Source organism: Narcine bancroftii, chromosome 3 (assembly GCF_036971445.1).
Source record: "Narcine bancroftii isolate sNarBan1 chromosome 3, sNarBan1.hap1, whole genome shotgun sequence".
Lineage (NCBI taxonomy): Eukaryota > Metazoa > Chordata > Chondrichthyes > Torpediniformes > Narcinidae > Narcine > Narcine bancroftii.
The window spans coordinates 128503958-128530019 of NC_091471.1; the positions used below are offsets into that span (position 1 = coordinate 128503958).

The 26062-nt window shown below is 38.1% G+C and overlaps 1 long non-coding RNA gene across 1 annotated transcript in view; it reads right to left on the reverse strand.

The window, feature by feature from the left end:
• Window positions 1-10085, reverse strand: part of LOC138756228 (uncharacterized) — a 29832-nt gene extending 19747 nt beyond the window's left edge. The window contains exon 1 of the long non-coding RNA XR_011352884.1: window positions 10002-10085. This is a non-coding gene — a long non-coding RNA (uncharacterized lncRNA). The remainder of the gene's footprint in view (window positions 1-10001) is intronic.
• Window positions 10086-26062: the final 15977 nt, after the last annotated feature.

Here is a 26062-nt window from a genome sequence, read left to right on the forward strand (position 1 = left end):
ACCTTTTGATTCCTCCCCCATTATTTGAATTCTGCGACTTCCTGAGATTTCCTGCTTCTGGTTTATTCTGCTTATTCCTTGAAGAAGGGTTCAGGCCCAAAATGTCGGCAATATATCTTTGCCTCCTATAGACGCCGAAAAGACCATCTGAGTTCCTCTGGCATTTCGGTTTGTTTTTACTACAATCACAGCTTCTGTCGACTTTTGTGTTTCACACAGTCTCATACTGCCAGCTAAGTAACTATTCCAGGACAATTGCTTCAATTATGTAATTTACATTTCTCTCCAACAAAACTATCTGCAAAGCCAATGATCCTGCAAAGTGAAAGTTAATCTGATTTCTTTCATTTGTTAAATTTAATCCCAGTAAAAGGATTCAAATTCTTAGCAGTGAATTAAACAGAATTAAAAAAGTAAAATCTGCAATTCGTTTTATTTCTTCACCTAATCCTTTCCAATTGAAGTAATTGTAACTTGTCATTGAATCACAAGGAATAGTAACATTCTTCACCTCATCACAGGTTATGATACAGCTCTCTGCTGCATGTAAAATTATACAACTGAGATGGTATGCAATAGCGGATCAAACAGAATAAATTTGGAAGCAGCTTGCCTGTTCAGGCAGATTTCCAAGCCACAGCAGAGGTGAATTCATATTTTGTGTGACTCCAGTAAATTCTCAGTTTATTATTTGAAGTTTGAGACCGTACATTGGTGAAAAGTGCTTTGCTATATCAATTCACCAAGCTGACCAAAATGTCGAAAATAGCCTCATAAAACACAGTGCTGGAGGAACTCGCAAATGAGGCAGCATTCATGGAAGGCAGAAAACAGTCGCAGGCAGAAACCTTTCATCAAAAGTAGTAACAAATGGGCAGACCCCCAAATAAAAGTTTGAGGGGAGGGAGGGTGGGTAATACAGGTGGGACCGAGGAGAAATTGGAAAAAAAAAGGTTAGGATCGAGGAGGAGTTAGGAGGATGTCTCAGAGGGCTGAGGAAGATGCATTCTGATACGAGGAAGGAAGGGAAGGGGTGGGGAGCTAGAGGAAGGAAGGTGGGGGTGGTAGGCAGATAGAGAAAACACCTTATACCTCATTGACTGTCAGGAATTGTTGAAAATATGCAAGCATCAAAAATGAGGGGCAGAATACAAGAACTTCATATTCCTGGGTGTCAACATCTCCTAGAGCCTTCATGTTGATGCAATCATAAAGAAGCCTCGCCAGCAGCTATACTTCATGAGGTGTTTGAGGACATTCGGTAGGTCACCGAAGATTCTCATAAATTTCTACAGGTGTACCATGGAGAGCCTTCCGGCTGTTTGCATCACTGCCTAGTATGGAGGCATCAACTCTCAGGTCAAGAATAAACTCCAAAGGGTTGTTAACTTGGCCTGAGACATCACAGGCACCAGACTTCACTCCATCAAAGACATCTATATGAGGTGGTATCTTAAAATAGTAATCTCTAACCTCAGAGACCCCCCCAATATCTAGGCCATGCCCTCTTCACTCTGCTACCATCGGTAAAAAGGTGAAAAAGTTACAGGAGCCCAAAGACGAGCACTTAATGGCACAGGGACAGCTTTTTCCCTGCTGTCATCAGATTCCTGAATAATCAATGAACCATAGACACTGCCTTACTTTTCATGCATTATTATTTTTATTTTTTTTTAGTAAATGGTTATAATATGAATGTTTGGACTATAATGCTGCCGCCAAATTCTGAAGTTCATGACTTGTTCATGACAATAAATTCTGATTCTGATTCTGAAATATACACGACCATAAGAGTTAGGAGCAGAGCTAGGCCATTTGGGCCCTCTAGCATCTTCCAACATTCAATGAGATCACAGTCTATCCATCTCTCATCAAGTCCACTTTCTGGTCACTGCTGAACTCTTACTGATTTAAAATTAAGCTCTATCACCTTTGAATATATTCACAGATTCAATTTTCCCAGCTTTCAAGGACTAGGAAACCTAAAGGCTCACAACCTGAGGAAGAAGAAATTCTTCTTCAGTTAAAAAAAAACAGACTACAAACATCTGCAGACACCATGGTTGAAGTAAAAAGACAATGCTGGAGAAACTCAGCTGGTCAAACTGTGTACATAATGATACATAACTGACATTTGGGGCTTGAGCCTTGCATCAAGGAATGAAAAAAATGTCAGCAGGTACCCGAACAAATAGTGGGGGGGGGGGGGTAGCTGGGGGAGGGATAGGGGAGGAGCACTGTCCCAAAGGCAGGAGGCAGTAGGTGGATAAAGGAGGAAGGGCACAGCAGCAAGAAGGGGGAGGAGGGATGGCCCTGTGAATGATGAAGGGAGGGAGTAGCGAGCTGGAGGAAAGAAGACAAAGGGAGGGGAGAGAGAATAGGCTAGCAGAAACAGAAGAAGTCAATATTTGCCATCTGGCAGGAAAGTGTCCAGACGGAAAATTGTTTCTCCAATTTACAGGTGCTCTTGAGGGATAGGACATGAGGCCACATACAAACATGTGAGTATGGGAGTGGGACACAAAACTGAAATGGTTGACCACTGGGAGATCCCTGTCACTGAAAGACAGAGAGAAGGTGCTCAGTGAAGCAATTTCCCAGTCTGCATCCAGTCTCTCCATTGTAGAGAAGGCCACAAAAAGAGCACTGAATGCAGTAGATCACTCCCACGGATGCACAAATGTTATGTTGCTTCACTGAAAGGATTGTTTGAGGCCCAGAATGGTGGTGAGAAAGGATGTGTGGGTGCAAGTGTGACTCTTCCTGAGGCTGCCGGGGATGGTGCCGGGATGTGTGGGGGTGGGGGGGATGAGTTGATGAAGGGTTGATTGAGGGAGCAGCCCCTATGTAAGGTGGAGAGGGGAAGATGTGTGATCATGTTGCAGGATCATTCTTCTGCATTAGTTTCAAATGGTCACACCTCTATTTTGAATCGATGACATCAGTTCTTAGACACTCCCCTGAGATTCAGCATCATCTCAGTATTTATCTTTTCAGCATTCCTAAGAATCATATATTCTTCAATAAGACTGACTTTCATCCTTTGAAGCTTCAGTGAGAATAAGCCCAAACTGATCAGTCTATTCTCACAACACAATACCTCTAAAATGGGGATCATCCTCATAAACCATCTGAAATATTTTTTATAATAATGTACATCTCCTTAAATAAGTGGACCAAAACTATTCATGGTCCTCCAGATGTGGCCTCATGTATATCTTGCTAATCCTGATTAAGGAGTTTGACCCAAAACAGGCCTTCTGTAGATGCAGGCAGACCTGCTGAGTTCCTCCAGCATTTTGTGTGTGGTTCTAGTTTTACACCATCTGCAATCTCTCTTGTTCTTTTGTTTTGGAACAATTGCATTTCACCCTTTGGAAGTCACCTTTGTATTCTTCTGTTTCTCTTTTCACAATAGGCAGGATTTGCTTCTTTCCCCATCATTCTTTATAGAGAATCATTAATGATTCTATGATGCAAATCATCAGATTCTGGGTATTTATTCATCTTTTTCCCCATTATTTTACCTTAAACTGATTTTCCATTGATGAGGACGAGAATGATAATGAAATCTGCAACATAGTTTTAAGTCCTCCCTTATATTTTTTTGCATTAATGGGATGTTTGCCTCCTCAATACAATATCTTTATTCCTCTGCCATTTGTTATTTGTACTCATTGAGATTTTCCTTCATTTTATGTACCTCTTATTGTCAGTTTTATATTTCTCACAGTTTATTTTCTCCTTTCTGAATTTTGTATTAACTATGGTTTGAGAGATTCTGACTTTATCCTAATAGCCACACCTATGCCACCAGGCATACTTACTCTTTCAACAACACTCACCTTAACTCCTTTAATTAGCCAAAACAGGGTAATTCCCCCTCTTCAATTGGATTCTCTCCTCATGATTTGGGCCATATTTTTGCCAAGTCTCATGAATGATCTCCTTCAATATGCATCACTACTTTTCTATTGTCCTAGCGCCTACCCTACCTGTTCAGTCCACTTTAGCCAAACTATCCTCCTTCCTTCCAGATTTCAGTTTAACACATCTGTTTCAGACCTACATTTTTCACTCTCAAACTGAGTGCTAAATTCCATTATGCTGTGATCACTGTTCGCAATGGGATCTTTTAATCTGATATAATTTATCAATCCTGTCCTCTTGTATGTTATTTGATCCAAAATACCCTGTTCGCTGGTTGAGTCTAAAAGATCTTGTTCTGGGAAACTATTTCAAATGCAGTATGAAGCATTTTTTTTTGTCTACCATTTCTAATGTAATTAATCCAATCTACATAAAAACATAAGTCACACAGGATGAGTGGACTACCCTCTTTACATCCTTTCATTATTTCTTAACTATTCTCTCTTTTACAACATGGCTACATTTTTGTGGCCTGTATGACCACCAGCTTCTTTTCCATCCTATTTTCACCTTCACCTACATGGACTCTACATATCCTAAACCAGGAAAATCTCTCACAACTGTGATTACATCATCCTGTTTTGCTGAGCTACTGTGGTGATACAACCACTACACTGGCCACACTCCTACTAGCCTACTGCAGGTAGGCAAACTGGGAGGCTGGACCTACCTGCCCGCTGTCAATCACCAGCCCGCATACAAACTCGAGCTGTCCCCTCTTTGGGAGTCAGTTGGGCATGTGGAGCCAGGAAGGTACAGAGACCTTGTGTGTGTACAAGTTTAAGCTGATTAAAGCCTGTTGTACAGTCTGCAAACATTGTGTTTGAATTCTTCGCACAGCAGTCCTCGCAGCTACCCCTTCATATTTTCCTTAATCTGTCAATAATTCTCAAGGTAAAGTATCCCTGTATTTTAAGTTCTCATTTTCCCTGCATCTCACATGGTCATCACACCAGACCTGTTCACCTTTATTTTCCTTATTGATTTTCTTTTAGGGACAGTGCTCTTAATTTCACCCTTTACCACCTTTTTATGGCATTAACGCCATCTGTCAGGTCCTTCTGGTTCTATTTGTTTTTCTCTCATCTTTCCTCTGGCTTCCTCATTTGCTTAATTTTTTTTTATTGGCATTGGTTTCTATGCTTCATTCCCTCTTCTCCAATTCTCTGCTCAAGTTTCCATCCCGCTGCATTCTAGTTTAAACCCATCAGCAAACAACCCCATGAAGATATTAAAACTAGTTCTGTTAGTGTGCAGCTCATCCAGCTTATTGTTGTCCTACCTGCCCCAGAACTAGTTCCAGTGCCTCAGGAATCTAATCTCACCTTCCTCCACCATTCCTCCAGTCACACATTGATCTGCTACCTTTCTACTTGTTAACAATTAGTATTGGGAATTAATCCTACAGGAGCTTTGAAATATGCTTTTACAGGTGCTACAAGATTTATGGAATCTTTCTTTCTCTTAGATCTCAGAGATGCTATTTTATGCTAGTAATTTTTTTGTCATGGCGTTATATTTCTTAGCTCAGAATCAGAACCAATTAGATTTATATTAAACATGCATCACCTTGATATAGAAAGTCAACATTGCTTAAAACATAAATAAAAAATAATAAAACATAAATGAAAAATAATAGGCACTGGCAACACAATATTGGAACTGTTAAAATAATTTCTTATACAGTGTTTTTATCAATTAGATTTAATCAAACATTAGAGGAAGCTTTGGATTTTATTTCCTCTGATAAAGTTCATTTTTATTCAAGTTGTTTTACCTGGTTTCTATGAATTTATCTCAGGCAGGTCATTGCCTAGTTTAAGCCTTTGGCCTCCAAGCTTCCCGCTGGTCTGCTACTGTGGTCACCTTCCATTTAAGGTCTTCTCCCAGGCTTCTCCTTCTCAGTGAAAGGGGGAGGGGTTGGAGGTTGGACAGGTTAATATATGCTCTCTAATGCTCTGTGCTAGATTACTGATCCCCTGGGGCCCGTACCCTTGAGGTCTGCAGCCAAGCATGGGCGCATCATCTTGAGCACAGAAATAAAGTCTCTGATTACAGGGGCTTTTATATTTGATGCTGAATTACTGTTGATAGGGAAGGTGAGTAATGATGATCCTTGCACAGATTCTGACTTACTGCATATATAGAGCATCTTATGTTTTCATTTCAAACCAAATCAGAAGTGAGATAGGAAACATTTTGTCGTGGAAATCAAAAATATGAATTGAAGACATAGTCCCAGCTTTTGCTCTCTATAAGCACCTCTGGAAAGTCGAGTTGTTTCTGGTCAATAATAACCTGGAGAATGACAGAGATATGGCACTGTTAATGCCATTGAATGATCAATGGTTAGATCTCTCTAGTTGGATATATGACACTGTTGAATTAAAGGGGGGCATATTTTATTTATAATATGTGACCATATGTTCCCAATCAAGCACACAATTACTTTGCATTGGAGATGTGTGAATAAATATAGAATACAATGTCATCAAATGTAAATGTTGCTTTGACATTAGAGAACAGGAAGTAAAAGATCCAAAAAATGGTCCAGGAGTATCATTCAGCTGCACAATCCACATACATTTAAATTGTATTTACAAATGGAAGTTAGTTGAAATGGAATAAAAGCAAATTATTTCAAACATAATGATAAATAACTGTCAACGAGAAACAGGTCATGCTTTAGGGAAAAGTCGGTCAAACATTGTTTAAATACAAGGAGAACAGATTTCTGATTCAGGTTTCAGATTCAATATAGAGAGAATTTTTTAAAATGTCAATAAAGTGCACAAGTGAGTCTTTAAATGAGTCTCTGATTGAGTTTGTTGAGGAGTCTAATGGTGGAGGGGTAGTAGCTTTTCTTGAACCTGGTGGTACGAATCTTGTGGCACCTATACTTTTCTCATGCTAGCAGAAACAACAGGGCGTGTGCAGGGTGGTGTGGATCCTTGATGATTGTTGCCAGGGTTGGTGCCAGGATGTTTGTTAGAGAGGGCATTAACAAGTTAGAGGGAGGCAGGGATCAATCTATCAATGCGGGTGGGGGGTAGGGGTGCTGACAGGATCTAACCTGTCAACAGGGTGGGAGTAGGAGAGCAGGGTGCTGGGAGGATCTAACCTTCTGATCTGTTGACAGGGGGCAGGGGTTGCTGACAGGATCTAACCTGTTGACAGCAGGGGGTGGGGGGGGGAACGTGCTAGCAGAAGTCTACCTGTCATTGAGGAAATCCATCCAGTGTGGGACAAGAGGGCACTCTTTTTCTTGCTTCAATCTTGAAGCACATTAATGACGCAGCTGGGGGCAGATGGAGATTGCTAGCAACTTAGACACTACAGGCACAGGAAGGAGTGGGTGGGCCTGACAGCCAGGGATGTCACAGCACCTCGTTTGGTGGGCAATACAGTGGATGCCCTCCCCTTGGTGCCGACCATGATTGCTGTTGCTCTCCAATGGCAGTATTCCCCATAAATGTTCTTGACAGTGGGGAGGGTTTTGCCTGTGATGTCCTGGGCTATGTCCACTACCTTTTGGAGTGCTTTACACTCAGGGATATTGGTGTTTCCATACCAGACCATGTTGCAGCCAATCAGCACATTTTTCACCACATTGCTGTAGAAATTTGCCAGGATTTCTGATGTCAAACCAAACCTCTGCAAACTCCTGAGGAAGTAAAGGCACTGATATGCTTTTTTCATGATGGCATTATTGTGTTATGTCTAGGAAAGATCCTCTGAGATAGTGACTCCCAAGAACTTAAATTTACTCACCTTCTTCACTTCTGATTCCCCCATCGATCACTGGATTGTATACCTCTGGTTTTCCCTTCCCAAAGTCAACAATCAGTCCCTTAATTTTGGCGACATTGAGTGCAAGGTTGTTGTTGGTGCACCATTCAGCCAAGTTTTCAATCTCCCTCTTGTAGGATGACTGATCACATTTCTTTATACAACCCACTACCGTGGTATCGTCTGCAAATTTGTAGATGGTGTTATTGCCAAGCCTCACAGTCTAAGGCATAAATTGAGTGGCTCAGAATGCAGCCCTGAGGTGCTCCGGTACTGATGGAGATTGTGGAGAAGTTCTTCACCATCCTCACTGATTGTGGACCTCATAGAATGGACTCCTCCGTTATTACAATAATGATTTACTTTGATTTTTAATGCAGTACATAATGTTCGCCCACGCTGAACAGCAAGGAATCTGAATGATAATGATGGCATAAATATGTTCAAAGATAGTGTGAGATTTTTAAAATATTTTTTGTTGTTGTGGCAGTAGAAAAACTCATGATACTCCATCAAATTCTGACAAATTCGGTTGTGATTACTTTTACATATTAACGTTGTTTAGCCAATGTTATGCTTGGTTATGCTCATGTTTTACAAATAAATTTTGCCTTTCTTTAATTCATTTTGGTGTTAAGAAAGCTAAACTTTCCAGAAATGGTTTCAATATTAACTTCTATGTGAGGAATGATTGGATTTTATAATTACAATCACTCTGTTAAACAAGTAGCTACCTATAAAATTATCTTCTTATGGTGGATTAGAAACTGATAGCACTGTATTAGACAATGAAACAAAACATGATTATGGTACTGTGCAGTGTAGTCATGGTGATAATCTCTTCCATAAATTCAAAATTTCAAACAACTCCAGGTTCTCAGTTAATTTATAAGCTTTCATTGGGTTTGTTCCAAGATTTTTGCAGGTTAATCTCTTTAATGCCCACTGCCAGCAATGACTGGGGAGATCAGAGGCCATGCAGTACTTTAGATGGGAACCAAACTAATAGTTTTCATCATCTTCACAACAAATATAGGCAAAAGCCTGGTCTGATGTGTTTTATTCTGAGGAGAAAATGCATCTGGTTGCAATTTGCAAATTCATGAGAAATTGACCTGATTGACTTGGAAAATTCCCACTCCTCATCTGTAGTTCCCAAACTCAAGGAACAGTGTATCAAATTCATAAGACATATCTAGGGTATGGCAGCCAGCGTATGTATCCTGTGTGCCACTTGAAGGAGGGCACCACTGTCCTTGCCTCGCCCACTCAATATCAAACACCCAGAATCTCCATCTGACAAAAGAACTTTGAGGTGTGGGCGACAGAAATTCTTCAATGACACATTTTGCATTCTGACTGAAATCAAGTCAGGGTCAGACAAGTTGAACTGATTTGTAAATGGGAATTTCAAAGAGACCCACAAAGTTTAGTGACCCTTCTCATTGTAAAGCTAATTCTATCCATGAATAGATCGACAAACCCTAGATAAAACAGAGGTGTGTGATTGTGATTGTTCACCTCCTCACATGCTTTGAGAAGCACATTTATTTGTACATATTTATAAATATAATTGTTGTCAAGTTCATCTAATTAAAAAAATAAAATGTTCCTTTAGTTTGGCAAGAGAGTAGGTGAATATTTGACTATTCTTAAAAGCTATTAGACTAATAGAAGACTGTCTCAAAAATGCAGTGCCCAGAGTTAAACTGCAAAGCTACTGCAAAATATTAAAAATATTAACAAAATATTAAAGAAAATATTAAAGAAAAGGGCAGGTTAGACCTGTTGTGAACAGAATTTGCCTGACTTTAGTTAATTAAAGTTGTTGGTTAAAGGTGCTGTGGCAATGTTCAATTCATATTAACTTAATTTATATCATCACATAGTTTAAATTTATTTCGTCTTGTTTTATCTTCCTCTCCCTCCCTCGTCCCCCTCTCCCAACCTCCTTCTCCCCTCACTCCACACTCTCACATCCCTCCCTCCTCCCTCTCCCTCATATTCCCCACTCATACCCCTCTCCCATCCTCACCATCTCCCTGTCCCCCTCACTTCTCCCCCACCAACTCCCCTTCCTTCTCTCCCCCACTCCCAGCAGGAGAGACCAGCAGGAATCCCACCCTCCCCACATCTGCTCAGCAGATCCACGGAAAAAGGGGTGGGGGAAGAATCCCATACACCACATCTCCTGGGCTAGACACAGGGTCCCTCATTCTCCTGGACCACACAAGACAGCAGTCCCAGTCCCAGAAAGTTTGCTGGAAGTGCTGAACACCCACCTGAGAGGGCAGGACGGCGCCCGGAGCTGTAATGAGCAGTGTAGAACCCTGTTGGCACAGTATGACCTGCCTGGCTGTGTCCCCACCGGCGGTGGCGCACCCTGCACTCCACATAAGTAGGATTAAATATTGACTTGGCACTGGCTGCAATCCACACGAATAACATGAGCCAGTGCTGCACTCCACATCCAACAGCCCGATGTCCAGAATGTGCTGCACCTTCAACTGGCCAGTGACCCGGTATTACCAAATATTCTGGTCAGGACAGCTATGAAATTAATCAGTCAACACTGATTAATGTTACTACTTCCCATGACTTGGAGGAGGACTCATTACCAACTGCAGATTCTGCCATGAAAATACAAGAATAGTATGGAGGTGAAGAAGGAATAACATCAAAAAAGTCTGTCAGTTCGTTCAGCTGCAAAACTTGAAGCGTAAACCTACTTTTAAGCATGTCTGAGAATGAAAATTCCTGATAATGTAGATAGCTTTAAATAATGTCGTATAAACACAATGCTGGAAAAACTCAGAAAGTCAAACTGTGTACTTTACAAAGCAAAGATAAAGATACATGACCAAGCTTTCGGGCTTGAGACATTCATTAGGGTAGGTAGTGTGTGCACATGCTTTTACCCAATATTTTAAGTATAATTATTTTGTTGGACGGGTCGCCATACAGTGACAAAACTTGGTCATTACAAACGGAAAGACCGCAACCATAGTATATTTTCGGCAAGAAGCGTCTTGGGAAAAGTCAAACGCCTGTAAAGTTCTCATAATTACATTGTTATATATCTTAATGATACAAAGAGAGTTTTAAATGCCAGAGTCCTGAGGTTTTCAGATGGATTTTTGGACAAACTTGTTGGTGGTGTCTGTTCATACAGTCAGTGTCAAAACTCAGGCTTAATGTGGGAGTAGGGTGTCATGGGATGCAGCAGTCTTCTAATAGGGGTGTGTGGCCAATGAAAATATAGATGCAGAAATGCTCTGAGCAAAGAGTGAGAAGAACTTAGGCATGCACATGAATAATGACAAGTATCTCCTAAAATTTAAATTCAATTAAATGTAGACTACAGCATGGTAACAGGCCTTTCTGGCCCACGAGCCCGTGCCTCCAAATATCTCAATTAACCTTTAACTCTCATACTCTTTGAAAAGAGAGAGTGAAGGGTTAAAATAAGTAAGTTTTAATGGGAGGTGCAATTTCAGTGCTTGCCATAGGCACTAATTTCCCTAGATACGCCACTGATCAGATATGCCCTGGGGTTCCATTTGAAGGTGCAGGGATTCCACGGAAGAAATGACAGGGAGTATTAACGATTGACCTGTTTTTCTTTAAATCACTTATTACCTCTTTTCTTTAATTCATTTTGTTTCTGGGACAGCAGCAAACAGTTCACTTCACCCAAAGAAAACAAACTGGCATCATGAGACCTGACGTCAGCAACACAGATGTTAGAGCTGGCATCATTTGCAACCAATGAGAATCCAATTTCTTTTAGCGTAAAGCTGGTCATATTTTAAAGATATTCCATGTGTCTAATATTAAGAACCATGAATCATTGGATTAAAAAGAAAATAGAGGCCTTTTCATGCAGTGAAAAAGCCCGACTGTAAAGGCAGAAATTCTCCGCTCTTACATCTGGAGACTTACCTCTATGAATGCATTATGACTGGCTCCAAGGGCGCCTACTGCAAACACTCTCAGAGAAGGATAATCGGTGGAGCATGCACTACGCCGCTTCACCTGAATGTACAGCTACTGCAATGGGCTGGTTAGGAGTGGGCTGATGACATCATGATGACACCATCGGCTAGCGACCCATCTCCCCTCACCATCCAACCCACTCACCCCCTCCCTCCATGACCCCCTCAGGGCAGGGGTGGTCACCAGGAGTTGATAGGTCAGGGGCGGATGACAGGGGTGTCAGGCAGGGGCAGCTGGTGGGGGCCATCGGGGCAGGGGCCATCAAGGCAGGGGACGATTTTATGAGTATCAACATTAATGGAATACAGAACCCAATATAATGGAAAAAAAATTAATATATTTGAAAAAAGTAAAAGTGGACATTTCTTTTTTACAAGAAATGCATTTTACAGAAAAATAAAATGAAAATTAAAAAGAGATTGGGTTGGAATAGTATTAGCATCTTCATTTTATTCAAAAGTTAGGGGTGCAGCAATATTAATACATAAAATCTTACCAGTTAAAATATTAGTCACAACTATAGATAAGCGGAAATGTATGTAATGATCATTTGTCAAATTTATTCAGAATATTGGACTTTAATGAATGTGTATGCAGCTAATATAGATGATGGAATTTTATACAGGATATATTTATGCAATTATCCAATCCTAAAGAAAAAGTTTTATTGGGAGGAGAATTTAATTTCACCTTTGATTCAAAACTGGACAGATCAGGTGATAAAATTATAAAAATTAAAGTAGCCAAAACTGTAATAGGTTTAATGAAAGATATGGGACTTATGGATATTTTTTAGAACTCACCCAAGTGAAAGGGATTATTCGTTTTATTCATTTTGACATAAAACATATTCACGAATAGATATGTTTATAGTCTCTGCACAGCTTCAATCCAGATTTCAAAAGATTGAATATCAAGTGCTAATTCTATCTGATCATTCTCCCCTAATTCTCTCAATGTCATTGGAGGAAGAACAAAATATAGGTTATAGATGGAGATTCAATACAAAATTATTAAAGAGGAAAAATTTTTGTGATTTTATGAGACAACAGATCATTTTTTTAGAAACAAATGGCAACTCACTAATGAATAAGTTTATAATATGGAACACTATAAAGACGTATTTAAGAGGTCAAATAATGTTATACTTCTAAAATAAAGAAAGAACATATGAAAGAGGTAGGCCAGTTGGAAAAAGAAATATTGAAATTAGAGAAGGAATTACATATGCAAAAATTTATGAAAAAAACTATTGGAATCAAAGAAATTCGGATTTAATACAATATAAACCAATAGGGTAGAAAGGGATATCATGTGAACACGACAGAATTATTATAAATTAGGTGAAAGAACTCATAAAGTATTAGCATAACAGTTAAAAACTGAACAAGTTTCCAGAACAATAATTGCAATGAAGAAAAAAACTCGCGAAGTCACTTACAAGATGCAGGAAATAAATGATAATTTTAAGAATGTTTCTAAAAAAAACTGTATCAATCAGAATCTCTGAATGATGGAAAAAAATAGGAATATTTACAACAGGTTAAATTACCTATGTTAAATGCAGATGAAAAATTAGAGTTATCTAATTCTTTTTAACGAGATAGATGTTTATGAGATTGGGATGTCATTACAAAACAATAAAACCCCAGGACAAGATGATTTCCCCCTGGAGTTTTATAAAGAATTTAAAGAATTATTAATTCCTGTATTAATGAATGTATTCGATCAAATGAAAGAGGTACATGACATGACTTACGAGAATCCTTTAAAACAGCATTACTAACAGTTATTCAAAAAAAAAAAGAAGTTCTTTTGCAGCCTTCTTCTACATCTATATCATTATTGAATACAAATTATAAAATTATATCTAAGTTACTGGCTAATCAATTAGCTAAATATATACCAAAATTAATAAATATTGACCAGATTGGTTTTATAAAAAAATAGATCTGTAGACAATATAGTTAAATTTATGATTCTAATAAGTGTAGCACAGAAAGAAAATAAGCCAGCAGTAGCAGTTGCATTAGACACACAAAAAGTATTTGATAGATTAGAATGGGATTTTTAATTTAGAGTGTGACAGATTATGTTATATCTTATATAGATATGTTTTAAAGGAGCTCAATTGTAGCAGACTTTTTATTGTAAGTCACATACAAACACTTCAAAATGGATCTCATTTAAAATGCCAGAGGTCTGCTCAATCCAGTCTGTCCAGGCTCCGGGTGCATTTGCAAAAGCATTGCATTGAAGAATGTGTATAATGTGTATAGATGTTCATTGGACATGCTGTGGAGTAATGGATTATTATTTTGCAAAGCAACAGATGAACGAACTCAGGAGAACAGGTCTGGAGCCACAGTAAGTCTGAGCGTAGTTGGCTGTTCTAAAAGGTTCTTGTGGATTTCTCTGAGTGAGTGAGAGAGTGAGAGAGAGAGAGAGAGAGAGAGAGAGAGAGAGAGAGAGAGAGAGAGAGAGAGAGAGAGAGAGAGTTCAGTTCTACAGTTCAGCAGCAGCAGCTGGGAATGGAACATGACAAATGACAATCTGGCAACCTTGTGGAAAAGTCCTATTTTGAAGATGGTTTGTGAGTTCTTAGTTCAGCCTGGTCAAAGCATTTGTGGTCCATACAAGAGGAGATGGCTGGCTGCATAAATGTTTCACTTGAAATAAGAAAAATAAAAAGGGACTCTGTGGTGACCTGAAAGAAAGAGGAAAACCTCTTGGGGCAAATTTCTTCAGCAAGACACTGAAGTGGTTGATCTGAAGGGATCAGTTGTGGGTTTCTAACAAGAAACAAACTCTTTCTGAAAACTGACAAGAATCTTCCTGAACGGTAACCATTTACCTTTCCAGCCTGGTGAAAACCATATCTGTTAAATTCTGTGCACAGTTTAAGAATTGCCTGCAACCAGTGAACTTGGAGGAGTGAGAAGTGAGATTGGACTGTGAATCAAAAAACTTTTCTGAACTTACAAACACGTGAACTTAGAATTATAAGTTAATAAGTTAAAGTGTGATTCTGTTTTCATGTTTAAATATAATTAAAAGCAACTTTTGTTTAAGTAATCATTTGTCTTGGTGAATTTCTATTGCTGCTGGGTTTTGGGGTCGCTGGGGTCATAACAAGAGTATTAAATACATTTGGAATTCCAAATACTTTTATAAATTGATTAAGAGCTTTATATAATAAACTAAAAGCTAAAGTAGTTACAAATAGAAATATCAAAATCTTTTTTATTAGAAAGATCATCTAGACAAGGATATCCATTGTCACCATTGGTTATAGAACCTTTAATGGAAACATTTAGAAGAGATAAAGAAATTAAAGATTTTGAGGTAGATAATAAAGAGCATAAAATCAGTTTATTTGTGGATGATGTTATCGTTTATTTAACAAATCCAGAAATATCATTGAATAAATTAAATGTAAAATTAACAGAATAGGGTTTAGTATCTGGTTATAGTGTTAATGTTGATAAAAGTGAAGTGATGTCTATGGTTGATATGGACTATGCACAAAGTAAAAAAAATGACAAAGTTCAAATGGCAAAAAGATTCAATTAATTATTTAGGAATAAACATCGATAGAAATTTAGACAATTTATTTAAATTAAATTATTTACCACTATTAAAAAAGATAGAGTATGATTTTAAAAGATGGAAAGACTTACCAATAACTTTAAAAGGGCATGTAAATTGTATTAAGGTGAACATTTTTCCAAGAATACAATATTTGTTTCAATCATTACCCATTTCTATACTAGAAAAGTTTTTCCAAAATTTAAATAAATAAGTACGAAAATTTATTTGGAAAGATGAAACGTCAAGAATAGCCTTGGAAAAACTAACCTGGAAATTTGAACAAGGAGGACTGAGATTATCAAATTTTAAAAATTACTATAAAGCAGCTCAATTAAGATTCTTGTCCTGTGTTATGAAATTAGCGAGAAAACAGCTTGGGTTCAGATTGAAATGAATAAAATTAGGAAACTATTCCAGAGTAATTTCTGTAAAAGTGGAATAGTGAATTACTAAAAGGGACAATAAAAGTACTGATTTTTAAACATTTATTGAAGATATGGAATGGGATCCATGTGGCGAGAGGAATTAAAAGTTATCAAATACCTAAAATGATGCTAAGAAAATCAGCTTATTCCTTTTATTTTGCATAATTCTTTTTTTGATAGTTGGGACAGTTAAGGTGTACAGAGGATAAAAGATTATTTTTTAGGATTTTTTTTGAAATTTTAACAATTGAAGGAGAAGTATGACATACTAAATAATACAATTTTTGCATATTCTCAAATGAAATCATATTTAAAAAGGAAATTAGGTACAAATTTAAGACTCCTGGAGCAAAATAAATGTGAATATTTAATTACAAATGCATTTATTGAGAAATTTATTACCAATATGTATATAAAATTGCAAGATACTATGGGCAAAAAGGATTTATATAAATCTAAACAAAGGTGAGAAAAAGATTTAAATATACAAATTCAAGAAGAAATATGGTCAAGATCGTGTCAAGAGAGTTTTACAAATACGATTAATGCTAGATATTAAATGGTTCAATACAATTTTTTACATCAATTATATTATACTCCTTATAAATTTAATGGTCTTAACCCCAATCATTCTGATAAATGTTTTCGATGTAATGAGGTAATAGGGACTTTTTTACATTCGGTCTGGCCTTGTGTAAAAGTGAAAGAATTCTGGAAGGATTTTAGTATTTTATTGGGACAAATTATAAAGATAAAAATACAAAAAGATCCAAGAATATTTGTGCTTGGTAATATCTATGAAGCAGATACGAAATTGAAGTTGGATAAATATCAAATAAAATTTTTGAATATAGCAACAATAGCGGCAGGAAAGAAATGTGTAGCAATAATGTGGAAAACAGAATTTTGTAACAATAGATAGATGGAACATTAGTTTGAGGAATCAGATCAGGTGTTTTTACACGATTTTGGAACCATATACGGATTTCATGAATAAAGGTCCATCCACATCAGCCGCTCCCCTCAGTTAATAATTAATAGTTAGAAAATAAAATGACTATGGTAATAATAGTAAATATATAGATTTAGGTGTTTTTCTTTCTTTTCTTTGCTGGGGGGCGGGTAGGAGGGAGGGGGTTGTGGAGAAAATGGAAAAAAATTGTATCTTTTTGTACTGTTGTAATAAGATATTAATGTTTGTATTGATGCAAATGATAATTTTTTTTAAAAAGGTAGGGGCAAATAGAGCAGGGGCCATCATGGCAAGGGCAGCCAGCAGGAACAGTCAGGCCAGAGGCAGTTGATGGGGGCTGTCAGGGTGGAGGCTGTCATATACCAAGTATTTTAAACTATAATTGACAATTGGGGTTCTGCAATTTCCAAGTACTTCCCAAACAGTTTCCTTGAGCTAAAAGGGTTGGAAAGTCCTGAGATATGGTATCATATCTCAGACAATGTACCATAATTCACAGCAGACTGCTTTATGAGGTTCTCAAAGAATTGGCAGCTTGATCACTGGAGAACATCATTTCACTTTACAATAGAGTAATAGAAGAGAAGATGTGAAAGTGGACATGAAACTATGGGCATACCTTGTCTAACACAGTTAATACATTCCAAAAAAGTTCAATGTTATGGAAAGCCATGCTGTTCAAAGCATTATTACAATGTGCTTTAATGTAATATGTTCCAATCTGATAATCATTTATTTTTCCTATAACACTTATGCACACATGTGTCTAAGTTATTGAAAAGGAATATATAAAACTGAAAAATTACAAACACCTTTACTGGCAATAAGTGAATTTTTTTTTATATTAAATTTTTTATTTTTCACACCATAAATCACAATAGCCATGATATACACTTTTTCTTTTCCACACATTTACAGTGACTTTTTCTCCCTCCCCCCTCCCTCCTCCCAAGCCACCCCCCCATCCCCCACCCTCTCATCCATTTTAGTTATACAATCTAGGTTGCATTAATTCAGTTAGACAATGTTGTCATTCAACAAAAATACACCAGAAATTCTACTGAGTCCATTCTTTTCTTTTCTTCTCCTTCCATCAACTTAGGTAATGTTTGTTCCCGGTAGGTTTTCGCTATTGTATTTAATGTAAGGCTCCCATACTTGTTCGAATATTTCAATATTATTTCTTAAACTATATGTTATTTTTTCTAATGGAATACATTTATTCATTTCTATATACCATTGTTGTATTTTCAAATTATCTTCCAATTTCCAGGTTGACATAATACATTTTTTTGCTACAGCTAGGGCTATCTTAACAAATCTTTTTTGTGCATCCTCCAAGTCAATTCCAAATTCTTTATTTTTTATGTTACTTAGGAGAAAGATCTCTGGATTCTTTGGTATATTGTTTTCTGTTATTTTATTTAATATCTGATTGAGATCATCCCAAAATTTTTCTACTCTCTCACATGTCCAGATTGCATGAATTGTTGTTCCCCTTTCTTTTTTACATCGAAAACATCTATCAGATACTGTTGGGTCCCATTTATTTAACTTTTGCGGTGTAATGTATAGTCTGTGTAACCAATTATATTGTATCATACGCAGCCTCGTATTTATTGTATTTCTCATCGTTCCAGAGCATAACTTCTCCCATGTTTCCTTTTTTATCTTTATATTTAAATCTTGTTCCCATTTTTGTTTAGTTTTACCATTTGTTTCCTCATTTTCCTTTTCTTGCAGTTTAATATACATATTTTTTATAAATCTTTTGATTAACATTGTATCTGTAATCACATATTCAAGGTTACTTCCCTCTGGTAAACTCAAGTTGCTTCCTAATTTATCTTTCAAGTAGGATCTCAGTTGGTAATATGCCAGCGCTGTATCTCCCGTTATATTGTACTTATCTCTCATTTGTTCAAAGGATAAGAATCTACTTCCTGAAAAACAATTTTCTATTCTTTTAATCCCTTTTTTTTCCCATTTTCTAAAGGCAAGGTTGTCTATTGTAAAAGGGAGTAGCTTATTTTGCGTCAATATTAGTTTTGGTATTTGGTAATTTATTTTATTTCTTTCTACATGAATCTTCTTCCATATATTGAGGAGATGGTGTAATACTGGAGAAGTTCTATGTTGTACCAATTTTTCGTCCCATTTATATAATATGTGTTCAGGTATCTTTTCCCCTATTTTATCTAATTCTAGTCTCGTCCAGTCTGGTTTTTCCCTTGTTTGATAAAAATCTGATAGGTACCTTAATTGTGCGGCTCTATAATAATTTTTGAAGTTTGGCAATTGTAAGCCTCCTTGTTTATACCATTCTGTTAATTTGTCTAGTGCTATCCTCGGTTTCCCCCCTCTCCATAAAAATCTCCTTATTATTTTCTTTAACTCTTTGAAGAATTTTTCTGTCAGTTGTATTGGCAATGCCTGAAATAAGTATAGTATCCTTGGAAAAATGTTCATTTTAATACAGTTTATCCTTCCTATCAGTGTTAGTGGTAGCTCTTTCCAATGCTCTAAATCGTCCTGTAATTTTTTCATTAGTGGATTGTAATTGAGTTTATATAATTGGCCTAGATTTTTGTTTATTTGCACACCTAGGTATCTTATTGCCTGCGTTTGCCATCTGAATGGGGATTCCTCCTTAAATTTTGAGAAATCCGCGTTATTCATAGGCATTGCTTCACTTTTATTTACGTTTATCTTGTATCCCGACACTTCTCCATATTCCTTCAATTTCTTATATAGTTCTTTTATTGATAGTTCTGGTTCTGTTAAGTACACTATCACATCATCCGCAAACAGACTGATTTTATATTCCCTGTCTTTTATTTTTATTCCTTTTATATTATTATCTCTTCTTATCGATTCTGCTAGTGGTTCTATAGCTAGCGCAAACAATAATGGTGATAGTGGGCATCCCTGCCGCGTTGACCTGCTTAAGTTAAATTGCTTTGATACATGTCCATTTACTGTCACTTTCGCTAACGGTCCCTTATATAATGCTTTAATCCAATTAATATACTTCTCCGGTAAACTGAATTTTTGCAATACTTTGAACAAGTAATTCCATTCTACTCTGTCGAAGGCCTTCTCTGCGTCTAAAGCAACTGCTACTGCCGGTGCTTTATTTCCTTCTACTGCATGAATTAAGTTAATAAATTTACAAATATTGTCTGTTGTGCGTCTTTTTTTGATAAATCCAGTTTGGTCTAAATTTACCATTTTCGGTACCTGTTCTGCTAATCTGTTCGCTAATAGTTTAGCTATTATCTTATAATCTGTGTTTAGCAGAGATATTGGTCTATATGACGCTGGTGAGAGTGGATCTTTCCCTTGTTTTAGTATCACTGTAATTATTGCTGTTTTACATGAATCTGGTAAGTTTTGTGTCTCATCAATCTGGTTGATTACATCCAGGAGGGGCGGTATTATTAGGTCTTTAAATGTTTTGTAGAATTCTATTGGGAGTCCATCCTCTCCTGGTGTCTTATTATTTGGTAAATTTTTTATTATCTCTTGTATTTCTACTGTTCCAAATGGTTCTGTTAATTTATTTTGTTCCTCTATTTGTAGTTTTGGTAGTTCAATTTTAGTCAAAAATTCATCTATTTTCCCTTCTTTCCCTTCGTTTTCGGTTCGGTATAATTGTTCATAGAATTCTCTGAAGTTTTCCTTAATTTCTTTTGGATTATATGTAATTTGTTTGTCTTTTTTCCTTGTTGCCAATACCATTTTCTTAGTTTGCTCTGTCTTAAGCTGCCATGCTAGGATTTTGTGTGTTTTTTCCCCTAGTTCATAATATTTCTGTTTTGTCTTCATTATATTCTTCTCCACCTTATATGTTTGTAATGTTTCATATTTTATTTTTTTATCCGCCAATTCTCTTCTTTTGGTTGTATCTTCCTTTATTGCTAATTTTTTTTCTATGTTTATTATTTCCCTTTCCAACTGCTCTGTTTCCTGATTATAGTCCTTCTTCATCTTGGTTGCATAACTTATTATTTGCCCTCTAATGAATGCTTTCATTGCGTCCCATAGTATAAACTTATCTTCCACTGATTCCGTATTTACTTCAAAGTACATTTTTAATTGTTTTTCAATAAATTCTCTAAAATCCTGTCTTTTAAGTAGCATGGGGTTTAATCTCCATCTATACATTCTTGGAGGGATGTCTTCTAGCTCTATTGCCAATAACAGGGGTGAGTGGTCCGATAATAGTCTAGCTTTATATTCCGTTTTCCTAACTCTCCCTTGTATGTGGGCTGATAACAGGAATAGGTCTATCCTTGAGTATGTTTTATGTCTAGTCGAGTAGTATGAGTATTCCTTTTCTTTTGGGTTTTGTTTCCTCCATATGTCCACAAGTTTCATTTCTTGCATTGATTTAATTATAAATATGGTTACTTTGTTCTTCCTGTTAATTTTTTTCCCCGTTTTATCCATATTTGGATCCAAATTCAGATTGAAATCCCCTCCTATTAGTATGTTCCCTTGCGTATTAGCTACCTTCAAAAAGATATCTTGCATAAACTTTTGATGTGAAAATTATTTATTTAAGAAAATATTTGTCTTACATAGTTTGCACTTCTTCAGTTCAAGCTCCCCCGGCCTGTCTCCGGCAAACTCAGCTCGCAACGCTCATCGTGCGTGATTCATCAGGTGAGGAGGGGGTGGGGGTGAAGGCAGTCTTGGAGCTGCGGAGACCCAGAGCCAAATGATCGTCAGACGCCTGCCTTCAGCTTTGTTTGAAATGACACTTGCCTGAAGTTTTGAGACAAAATCACGGTGATAGCTCAGAATGGTGACCGTCTGGGTCAGGATTATTCAGGACAACGACCACTCAGGACAGTGACCACCTGGGACAATGATTGGCTGCCCAGAAGTTGACATGCTACCTGAGATGGTGACTGCATGCTTGACTGCATGCTCTGGACAGTGACTGCTTGGGGCAGGACTGCTGGGACGGTGACCAACTGCTCGGGATGGGGACCAACTGCTCGGGATGGGGACTGGCTGCTTTATATCAAAACCCTGCACTGTTCGAAACTATGTTATACAAGGTATGCCTGTACTGTAAAAGGCTAAATCTTCACACCCAGACCCTTACCAGAACACCTTAGTTTTCTCCAATTCCTCACCTCAGGGGAGGCCGGGTAGTCCACCACAGAATCTAATGAATAGATTCAAGATTCCTTTAATGTCATGTCTTCTTTCTTTGGCTTGGCTTCGCGGACAAAAATTTATGGAGGGGGTAAATGTCCACGTCAGCTGCAGGCTCGTTTGTGGCTGACAAGTCCGATGCGGGACAGGCAGACACGGTTGCAGCGGTTGCAGGGGAAAATTGGTTGGTTGGGGTTGGGTGTTGGGTTTTTCCTCCTTTGCCTTTTGTCAGTGAGGTGGGCTCTGCGGTCTTCTTCAAAGGAGGTTGCTGCCCGCCGAACTGTGAGGCGCCAAGATGCACGGTTTGAGGCGATATCAGCCCACTGGCGGTGGTCAATGTGGCAGGCACCAAGAGATTTCTTTAGGCAGTCCTTGTACCTTTTCTTTGGTGCACCTCTGTCACAGTGGCCAGTGGAGATCTCGCCATATAACACGATCTTGGGAAGGCGATGGTCCTCCATTCTGGAGACGTGACCCACCCAGCGCAGCTGGATCTTCAGCAGCGTGGACTCTTTGCAGACGATGACGCTTTAGTTGCCCATTCAGAGCCAGCTCTTCAGCGCTTGACGTCCTGTTTTGCGGAAACTGCCAAAATGTTTGGCCTGGAAGTCAGCCTGAAGAAAACTGAGGTCCTCCATCAGCCAGCTCCCCACCATGACTACCAGCCCCCCCACATCTCCATCGGGCACACAAAACTCAAAACGGTCAACCAGTTTACCTATCTCGGCTGCACCATTTCATCAGATGCAAGGATCGACAACGAGATAGACAACAGACTTGCCAAGGCAAATAGCGCCTTTGGAAGACTACACAAAAGAGTCTGGAAAAACAACCAACTGAAAAACCTCACAAAGATAAGCGTATACAGAGCCGTTGTCATACCCACACTCCTGTTTGGCTCCGAATCATGGGTCCTCTACCAGCATCACCTACGGCTCCTAGAAAGCTTCCACCAGCGTTGTCTCTGCTCCATCCTCAACATTCACTGGAGCGCTTTCATCCCTAACGTTAATGTCATGTACTAATGCACAAAATGATACAATGCACAAATTTTCCACTGTAAAAACATACAAAAAGTATTGTCCAGTGCCCCAAACAATAAAAGAGAGTAGCAAAAGAGAATCCATTCAGAGATACCATGTGCTCATGCATTCACCTCTAGCATTCCCACAACTTCTATAGCCACTTCCTACCTGATCCTTTGGGTAATCTGAGCTGTTAGATCTGAAGCTCCAATGTAATTGGGAAGGTTTCAGTACCCAACACCCCATCCCCAAAGTTCTTCTTGCCTTTGACCCCCTTTCAAATCCTAGTCCTGATACTTGGTTCTCATGAGTCATTCTTGAGCAAGTCTCAGTCTGCTGTGAGTCCTTCAGCCACTGAGCCCCTTACTGGTCTGCTCCCATGGTCTCCTATCCTGTAGGGTCATCTCCCAGGCTTATCCTTCTCAGCAAGGAATTTTCTCTCCAAAATCAGCAGTCCTTCATGGTCCAATCCAAAGCAAGGTCACCACAATCTTGGCCATGGACCTCCGTGATGTTACAAAAGCACCACTGGCCATTTTAATAGGCTTTTGACATAACAACTGGGCAGTAAAGGCCCTGCAGAGGATTGTGGCATCTCCAATCCCTGCTCTACCAGGTCCTCACCATTACACCAGCTCTGGTAGTGGTGTAATTTTCAACTTTTTGGATGAATAGAAATGTTGTTGGCTTCAAAGGTGCCAATAAGCTTTGAAGAAAACTGGAGCAAGCCCAAAGAAAATCAACATGCTGTTACAACACATCGACTACCAAAAAGAATTAGAGCAGAGTGATGATGAACCCCAAATCAAGCTAACATCACAATTGTATAGGAAAAAGTGGTTACTGTTATGAACATGTGGCAAATTAGACGATGATTGTTAGAATGCTCTGTGGGAGTTGAGTGTTGCGGAAGGTTGATGCATTAAGCTCTGGAATAGGCATTATCTTGAGGCTTAGTGTTCAGTTGAACATGATAAAGAGTTAAGGCAGCAAAGATAATAGTAAGACCATTAAACAGAGAATAATCCAATGATTACTTGTGCTCACGTCTCTTTCAGCAATCACTGAAAAGACTTCTAACACCTTCCCTTCGTAACTCTCATAAATGATCAAAAGCTGTTTTCCTGCAAATATAAATTGACAGGTTATTTTAAATGGTTACAGAAGGTACAATGCATCAGCTACATAGAGCATATAGATTGGAATATTTATTAACTTGCCAGAAAAACAAGAACACCCAGTTACGACACTACGAAGCATTGCCATGTCTACCCAATTATGCCTCATAATAATGGTTCTCTTGCAGCTGAATAATTCCTCTTTGTATGAGGAATGAGGAAGGCTGATAAACTGTCCATTGGCATGAATTTCTTCCAGGAAAAAGGTAAATTTCAGAGGAAATATAATATGGGGGATTCATTGTAGGTTGGTTCAGTTGATCTCTCCATTCAGAGAATGGTAAAAACCCTATCTATTGAGTATGTGAAGTGGAAAAGAGTTTGTGAAGAAACGTGATGCCATCACTTACAGTATATTCTGCACAGCAGGAGCCAGAAAGACAGAAACCAAGAGATTAATTTACTGCTGTCTTGTTTTGATACCAAACTGGAGCAGTTCTCCATCATTCTGAAAATTGTCTGCACCATGGTATAGGGGCCACAGATCTGATGACATTTAACTTTTCCCATTAATTTTTATGAAGTGCACCTTGTCATAATCTGTTTTACTTGTATATTTTTGTTGGGCAAAATAAGCATATAGTGGGCCTCAGCCTCATTAAGTGTTACTTAAATTATTTTTCATTCCCCTTTCATTATGCAAATTAGTGTGTGCCCATACAGCATTGCATGCATACATAGAACAGCACAGGAACCAGCCCTTCAGCCCACATGCTGATCATGATGCCAATTGAACTAATACTATCTGCCAGAACATGGTCTATATCCCTCAATCCTCTGTCAGTTCATTTGCTATCTAAATGACACTTCAATGTTGCAATCATATCTACTTTCATTACCTCCCTTAACAACATGTTCCAGTTACCGATCACTCTTGTGTAAAAAAAAAAGCTGGTAAATCTTCTTTAAATTTTTCCCCTTTCACCTTAACTTTAAGCCCTCTAGAATTTGGCATTGTCATCCTGGAAAATGACTTGGAATTTACCCTATCTCATAAGTTTATAGAGTTCTATGAGGTCAGCCTTTAGCCTCCAACACTCCAGAGAAAACAGTCTAAATGTCTTTAACCTCTCCAAATGGCAACAATTGTTTGATCCAGTGAACACCCTGGTGAACTTCTTTTTCAACCTCTCCAAAGCTTTCATATCTCTCTCTTCGGTGGCAAAAAGAACTGCATGCAACAATTCATATGTTGCTCAACCAAAGTTTTATAAAGCTACAACAATTTTTATATTTAATGTCACAGTTTCTAAAGGGTGGTAGTGGTCCCCTTTAACCACCATATGAACTTGATTTGCCACTTTCAGAGAGCTATGGACTGCATTCCAAAATCCCTTGGTAAATCAATGGTCCTGACATTTAGTGCATATTTTCCTCTTACATTTGAACAATACCTTACACTTATCTATCCTGCTGTATCTTTTCAGTACCTTCCTCACGTTCCACAACTCTGTCAATACTCATTTAATCAACAAATATACTAATCAGACCACCTACATTTTCAACCAAATTTTATATATACGGTATATCACAAATAACAGTGTAATGATAGTGATCGTGGTTGCAAGGCAACTAGCAATGCCTTACTGTTTGATTAGAATTGGCTGCCACCAGGGGGCAGACACACAGGATGCAATATCTGTAATGCCATCTTGCAGACTCATGGTATGCCTCATGGTGCTGGTTACAACAACTTTAAAATAAAGGACCTTTTCCTTCATCCCTGTGTTGTTTAAGAACTCACACACATCAATACAAGATGAAACATGGTGTCAGAAGTGAGATGAAAGAAATTAGAAGGAAATACTTTAAAATGTAAAATCTAACATCAGCAATTGATCAGTGAATAAAAGCTAACACAATGAAAAATGGAAGGATTACATCCAGCAGGTAATATGGCTGAAAATTGGAACAGATTTAAACAGCATTTTGGATTGTATTTAGCGGGAGTTGGAACTGATGAGAAAAGAGATAAAGTGAAAGTGT